Here is an 8164-nt window from a genome sequence, read left to right as displayed (position 1 = left end):
AGGCCTTGGGGGCCTGCAGTTAGAATTACATTATATAGCAACAGACCAAACCTCAAAACTTCAGGGTAAGTAATCTTGATGTAGGATTCTATCTTTCAATTTTATAGTATCTGTTCTCTATAAACAATTATCTTATGAACCCAGGTTCCAGTCCTTCTTTTCATTCATAACAAATGAAGTAGCTATCTTTTTATTCTAAGATTGCAGTAACTGGGTGTTGGAAAAACTATATCAGGGTCAGAAAAGATTGCAACTACATTTTGGAACACATAATATATTACCAATGATTATATTCTTGTTCTTCATATCAAATTAGAGTCATAAGTGTTCATCTGTTTGGTATCTTGAGTATTTATTAGGCCACATAAAAACAATGAATTAGGAAATTTCATAATAGAAAAAAATTATTAATATTGAGCTTAAAATATTTGACAAGTCATTTGAAAACTAATATGCTGTGTTAATTACACAAGCAAATTGGAAAGTCCATGAAAGGCCTCATTTTACACTGGTTTCTGAGAGGTAGTCACTTACTGAGTTACTTTGTGAAAAAAGTTTTCTTGTCCTGAGTTACAAGATGTTTGGTCAAACCTATTTTGGATACTTTTGTTTTAATTTTTTTCCCTTTGGAAATAATAAAATTATATTTTGGGGAATGAGAGGTTTAAAGTTAATCTTCCACAATGAGTCTTAGCTAATTGAGGACAGCTTACACATACAGAATACTACATGTACAAGGAAAATAGATCATGTCTGAAGACTTTGCTTCAATATTAAAGCTTTTCTGTTTATCCTGTACATTTTAAAATTTTACCTTTCTTCCCTTTTTTTTCCCTCTCCCTGCTCCCCCTACTCACTCTTTGATTCTTGTCTCCAAACTTTCCTCATTATCTCAGTCTGAAGAACTTGAGAAATACCATTCCCATTGAAAATTTTTATCTTTGTTATTTAGAGTGGACCTCACATTTTATTCTAATAATCACATTCCTTACCAAAATCCTTCATATAAAACTTATGTGATATAAATTTTATTTGATGTAGTGCTTTAGACAGTTCAGTCTATATTACTTGGTATCACATTTGGTCAACATTCTCTTTAGCAGAACATCATGTTATAGGAAGTCTGTGATGATGGAAATCTATTGAGGATTATTATACATTGGTGTTAGAAAATAAATGCTTTCTGAAGAATGTTAGAATCTTCCTGTCTAGTATATTTTATGGTTGTACTTAACGTATCTATTATTTTGATTCTTTTAGTTTTTCCACTATAGTACATTATCTAGAATGATGAGAGTTCATGAGGTAAATTATAGAGTCAAGCAAAGGTTTTTCTTCTGGGTTGTAGTGATGTTTTTTCTGCTTAAGTTGTAGTTATTGTTTGAAGTTAGGTATGTCTGGTGGAAAACTGGGCTATTAATTTGGATTAGAATAAATTCAGTATGTGAATAGATATGTTCATCCTGGTATGGTGGTACAAACCTTTAACTTCAGCACTGAGGAGGCAGAAATACAGGATTCTTGTGAGTTTCTGGCTAGCTAGAGCTGCATAGTAATATCACTATATTATGAGTGTATAAGGTGCTTAGAAAGGAGAAGAGATGAAAGGGGAAGGGGAAAAAAGGTACTTTTCAGGCTTAAAATAGAAAATGTTCTTTTATGAATGCAAGTTATAAAGATTATATTTTAATTCAGAGTGCAGGAGATCAGCCCATGGATATGAGCTGAATGAGAATCATTAAAAATACTGATTGTCCAAGAACAAGGAAGACAATAAACCCAGATAATCAAAGAACATGTGTGACAATAAACAGAGTCCTGTGATCACTATTTCTAAGTGTTTATCAGGATGATCAAAATATCTGAGTGTACTTCCCTGTTCTAGCCCTAAGTCATTTTCATGCCTGTAGCCTACTTCTTTGTTCTAGCTTAAGATTTAGATTTCTGCATATAATTACTTCTTTGTTCTAGTCTAAGATTTAGATTCTTACCCAAAATTTCTTTTTTGTTCTAGCCTAGGATTTAGATTTCTACCTGAAATTACTTCTTTGTTTCAGCCCAAAGTCAGATTTCTGCAGTCCATTTTCTTGTCCTTGGCCTATGTTAGATTCCTTCAAAGCAGCCCATTTTCTTGTCATTGGTCAATGACAGATTCCTTTCAGACAACCCCCAAAGTTCTCCACATCTCCCTCTTTTTATTGAATGAGCAAGACTGAGCCTGTCTTAGGCCATTCTGACAAGAAAGCCTTCCTTACCTGTCATGAAATATGCATTATCATAAGCAATGTACTTCTGTCTTAGGTTGTTAAAGCTCTGTGCAGAGTCTAACCTGTTCTTGGCTTGCCAGCCTGTTAAATTAATAACTCTGTCTGGCAGTCCATTATTAGTTTCAAGTCATGTACTTTGGCTGCCAGCCTGTTGATGTAGTTACAGACAAGCATTAACATGTTGGGCAGAAATAAAAGTATTCCCAAAACAAGAAGATCTAGCCTGATCAAGCTATCTATGCCATTTCTGAGGTTTGACTAAAATGAAAATACTGACTTCGGGCCATGGATAATTTTATTGGCATTATCTTCAGCATCAAAGGTCAACAGAGTAGCATTCTTTAAATTCATAATCTCACTATGCAAAGTTAATGCACCCAGAGAGTTGTCAGGATGATATTTTCCAGTTCTATCCATTTGCCTAAGAATTTCATGAACTCATTGTTTTTAATAACTGAGTAGTATTCCATTGTGTAAATGTACCACTTTTTCTGTATTCATCCTCTGTTGAAGGATATCTGGGTTGTTTCCAGCTTCTGGCTATTATAAACAAGGCTGCTATGAACATAGTGAAGATGTGTCCAAGTTGTATGTTGGAGCATCTTATGGGTATATGCCTAGCAGTGGTATAGCTGGGTCCTCAGGTAATAGTATGTTCAATTTTCTAGACTAGACTGCTTTCCACAGTGGTTGTACCAGCTTACAATCCCACCAACAATGGAAGAGTGTTCCTCTTTCTCCATATCCTCACCTGAATCTGCTGTCACCTGAGATTTTTATCTTAGCCATTCTGATTGGTGTGAGGTGGAATCTCAGAGTTGTTTTGATTTGCATTTCCCTAATGACTAAGGATGTTGAACACTTCTTTAGGTGCTTCTTGGCCACTCAAGTTTTCTCCATTGAGAATTCTCTGTTTAACATGTTCCCCAATTTTTAATAGGGTTATTTGATTGTCTAAAGTCTAATTTCTTCAGTTCTTTGTATACACTGGATATTAGCCCTCTATCAGATGTAGGATTGGTAAAGATCTTTTCCCAATCTGTTAGTTGCCACTTTGTCCTATTGACAGTGTCCTTTGCTTTACAGAAGTTTTGCAATTTTATGAGGTCACGTTTGTCAATTCTTGATCTTAGAGCATAACCCATTGGTGTTTTGTTCAGGAACTTTCCCCCTGTGTCCATGTGTCTGAGGCTTTTCCTCATTTTCTAGACTATTTGTATCTATTGTATTGTTAGTTCCTCAACCTAGAACTGACCTTAATACTTGCATGTCATTGAAACAGTATAAAGGCAATAAAGAAGGAGGAAGGATGGGATAGAGGATTAATGGGTGGGGAGAATGAGGAAGGGGGATGACATCTGAAATATAAATAAATACAATATTGAATAAAAAAGACAGTTAAAAAATATTGATTGTCATACTCTACAAAATGGTTCTCAATTTAACATAAAATCTGCCTCATTCATTATTTTCATGTATACTGACCTTCATATATCTTTCTGATGTTGCATTTGATATCTGAAGATAAAGATACCATTTATTTAAATTTATGGTATCATTAGATACATGCAAGTGATAAATGAACTACTTTATTATGTGGACAAAATGCAAGTTTCTAACAATAAATGATTAAACTTTGAACAGTTTTGGAGGTAGCTCAGGCTATCCTAAAACTCCATATATAGCCAAGAGTGACCTTTAATTTCTGATCCTCTTGCCCAGCCTTTGCTGGTGCTAGCATAGCAAGGCTGAAATATAGCTAATATCAGCATCTTTAAATGTTCTTGATTATGTTATTTTCATGTGCAAGCAAACATTTGAATTTTTAGTGATATTGTCTACTCTTATACAGAAACTAACATCAGTTAAAAAAACTGCAAAGATTTCAACAACTTGTATTTAAAGAGATAATGCTGTGATTGCATGATACTTTTTCATAAAGATGTATTTTAGCTAATTATAATGTGTTCTACTCCTGTGTATAAAAACTGAATGAACACTAAACAAATTGACCAGCCTGATTACTCTTTTATTTATGTATACTTGTTTATTCATTTTGATCTTTTAAGTAAGCTTATTTTTTAAACTATTTTCAGGAATAATAGACCCTGTTTTTTCTTATAATATAGTCTACCAAAATATGTGGACATAGCCTCACTGATAATTAGATATTAGCCCCAAAACTCAGAATACCCATGATAGAAACCACAAATCATATGAAGCTTAAGAAGAAAGAAGACCAAAATGTGTATGCTTCAATCCTACATAGAAAGGAGAACAAAACAATCACAGGAGGTAGAGAAAAGAAAGGGTCTGGAAGAGAGAGGGAAAGGTGAGGAAAAAGGGGGCAAGATCAGGTATGAAAAGAAACAGAAAAGAAGTATAGAGGGTCAGGAAATTGAAAAGAAATGAGTAGCAGTGAAGGATGGGGAGCTGAGGGTAGTCAATAGAAACTCCCAGGTGCCAGGGAAGCAAGAGGCTACCAGGACTCACAGGAATGAATTTAGCCAAAATATCCAACAAAAGAGAGATAGAAAATGCAGAGACCACCTCCAATGGATAGGCTCAGTTCCCAGTTGAGGGATGGGGACACCCAACCATTTCAAAATTTTTAATCCAGAATTGTTTCTGTCTGAAGGAAAAACAGTGACAAAAATTGGACAAGAGACTGAAGGAAAAGCCCTCCAGAGAATGCCATCATAGGAATCTGTCCTATCTCTAGACACCAAACCCTGCCACTATTGCTGATGAGAGGAAATACTTGCTGACAGGATACTAGTATCCTGTCCCCTGATAAGTTGTAGCAGTACCTGACCAATACAGATATAGATACTCACAGGAAAACATTGAACTAAGCCCTGGGACACAAATGGAAGAGCTAAGGGAATGACTGAATGAACTGAAGTGGATTTCAACTCCATAGAAATAACAATATCAACTAACTGGACCAACCAGAGCTCCCAGAGACCAAACCACAAACCAAAGAGTATTCCATGGAGGGAATCTATGGCTCCAGATAAATATGTAGCAGAGGATAACCTTATTTGGCATCAATGGGAGGGGAGCCCTTTGATTCTATGAAGTCTTTTTTTTTTTTTTTTTTTGGTAATTCAAACAATTTATTTAGTCCTTCAAACAAAAATCAATGCTTTAAGTGAGAGTTTGGTAAGGCCAGGCCAGCCCTCCACTTGCTTTTATAAATCACGTTTTATTAGACTACAGGCATGCTCAGTCACATGCATATTGTCTGGGCTGGTTTTACAGAGTAGAATAGTTACGACAAAGGCCACCCTACATAGCGTACATAGCCTAAAGTATTATCTTTACAGAATAAGTTTGTTGACCTCTGTTTCAAGTGATCATGGTTTGATTTAAGGATATGCTGACATCTAATGAAACTATCAGTAAGGATGGAGATTGTGACCTACCAAATAGGTTTCTCCTGAAAGGAAGACAATTTAGAAGTGTATATTTGACATAATTTTGACAAATACTTTGATAGAAATTACAATTATGTAAACTGCATATTCAGATAAGTTAACAAGAGTATTTCTCCCTGATTTATTTTATTATTTGAACAAGAAAAGAGATTTCTTCTTAGTATTTAGCCCCAAAGAGGTCACCTAAAAGGGTGAAGAAATATAGTATAGCCATCTCTCATCTGCTCATAGTTGCAGCAAGATGGGAGATGCTGTGTGTCTTCCAAATGCCCTCATTTCAGTTGCTGAAGACTTGCTGTCACTATGTAAGGTGAGCTGGGAAGCAATGGATTCTGAATCTTCTCCTAGACTCCATGACTTTTCTCTGTCTTTCAGGGATGACTTGGTGTCATTGACTTGCTGTTTTGTTTTATTTCTGAAAAAAAGGACAATTGGGCTCAGTCATAATTGCTATTGAGTTTGTATGCTATTGGCATATCAGGCACTTGCTGACCAGAAAAGTTTTATGTAATAAGTTCATGTTCTTGTGATGTCAGATGGAAGGCAGAAGACTACCTCATTGAGTTCTCGCTATCCTACACACTGAGAATCTCAAAATCTTCCTCCAGGTCAAAGTCCTCCAGTTGTTCAGTAGAGTCTATGAATTCTGCCCCTGTAGTTGTCACTTCTGGCTTGGCTGGAGGTACAAAGGGAGGACAGTGTGATGGGTGTTTCTGAACTAATTCAAGCATCCTCAGATTCTGCTTTAGAATTTCCTTCTGAACAAGGCTACACCAATTATCAAAATCTTTCTCTTTCTTGCAGAAAAATCCCAAGGCCACAGAAGGAGCCAAGTTCAGGATACTCATCCACTGTGGAGACTGCAGGCAATGGAAAGTCTGGTCATCTACTAGCCCACTCTCTTCAGTGTCAACAAAGGTCTGGGTTGTGTGAGGTTCCAAGAAAATGAGCTCATCACCTAAGAATCCTATGAAATAATATGCGTTATTTGGCTTTCCTCCTAAAGCCCCTAAAGACTGTGGCATCTTAAAACACTCTTTGAATGCTTCAATATACACAGGATTGATTTGGTTTATGCCCAGGCAAAGTGGCACAATGAGCAGCAGGGGTTTCCAAGCTGGGCACGAGAGGCACAGGTGCCTTTACTCTGATTGCAAACAGTCAGAGAATCAGGAGGGCTCTCACCAGCTATGTCAACAGCACCCACAGGGAGAACACAGCCCATTTTCTTGATATCTTCAATGACCACTGTGTTATCCTTTGAAACATAAAAAGCCAAGGAATTCCATTCATCAAATAAAGCGAGTTTTTTTTTTTTTCACCTGTGCAACTGTATTTGGTCCAAACCATTCACCAATAGATTTCTCTTCTCCTACTCCCATTTGTGCCATCTGATGGATTGAATAGCAACAGTCTTTTCTATCTAGGAAACATTGCAGTATCCTTTGGTATTCTTTGGGTTGTTCTTTTTGTCTCTCCCAGTTCCAATCCCTTCCCAGGTGTCTACAGATGAGGGCTTGAACCAGCATTATCTGCCCACAGCGCAGCATACAACCCCAGCCGGCATCAGATGAAGGGCCTGTTCCCCCAATCAATGAAAATTTCCTTCTGTAGGTAAACCATAGACGAGCACTTATATCAGACAACAGCTTAGATTTTTCCGTCTTGAGGAGATGCTGCTTCCCCAGGATCCATACCAGCTCATCGGTATCGGGGAATTCTTCTAGGTAGTCGGTGAAAATAATAATCTGGTTTTCATACTTGGACATAACTGACTGTCATCCTGGGCCAATTCCACCGGCAACTTAACTACCGATTCTATGAAGTCTTGATGCCCCAGCTTAGGGGAATGTTAAAGTGGTGAGGCAAGAGTGGGTGAGTGACTCATAGATGCAAAAGAGAGGGGAGTGAAATGAGGAAGTGTGAGGAAGGGAAACCAGGAAGAGGGATATCGTTTGATATGTAAATGAATAAAATGTTTAAAAACAAATAAACAAACCTACAACAACAATAAAAACCCAAAGTCTTTCTTCATTTTATATAGATATTGTTTTGTGTAAGTTTTTTTTTTCAGCCTGAGGAAGTGACAGTTCTCATTTTTTTAAATTCTTGAGGAAGTTTCCTACTGTCAAAGTTGATTGTCAAAATACTATAGAATCATTTTTTGTTATTCTTTAATATCATTTATTTCTCTTTATCACTTAACAGGAAAATTTAATGGAAAAAATCATTAATAATCTCTAATTAATTTCATTTCACATATTTCTATAAACAGATATTATTTTTAAAATAAATATAAAAAGCATTTTAAACATGGTGAAGAAAAAGTTCATTAATTAGATTATTTTTGTGCTATTTTCAAATCTGATTTTTAAAAGTATGCAATTAACTTAATTTTACCAATTTACCAATTTCCCAAAAGGACAGTAATGACTCTAAAACCTTTTTATTAAATTG

General features: G+C 36.0%; 1 pseudogene; it reads right to left on the bottom strand.

The window, feature by feature from the left end:
* Nucleotides 1–6044: 6044 nt before the first annotated feature.
* Nucleotides 6045–7479, bottom strand: LOC117719085 (cysteine protease ATG4A pseudogene; annotated as a pseudogene).
* Between the last annotated feature and the right edge of the window lie 685 nt (nucleotides 7480–8164).

The sequence above is a fragment of the Arvicanthis niloticus genome, chromosome 13 (assembly GCF_011762505.2).
Source record: "Arvicanthis niloticus isolate mArvNil1 chromosome 13, mArvNil1.pat.X, whole genome shotgun sequence".
In the NCBI taxonomy this organism is placed as follows: Eukaryota; Metazoa; Chordata; class Mammalia; order Rodentia; family Muridae; genus Arvicanthis; species Arvicanthis niloticus.
This window is presented reverse-complemented; position numbering and strand designations above follow the sequence as displayed.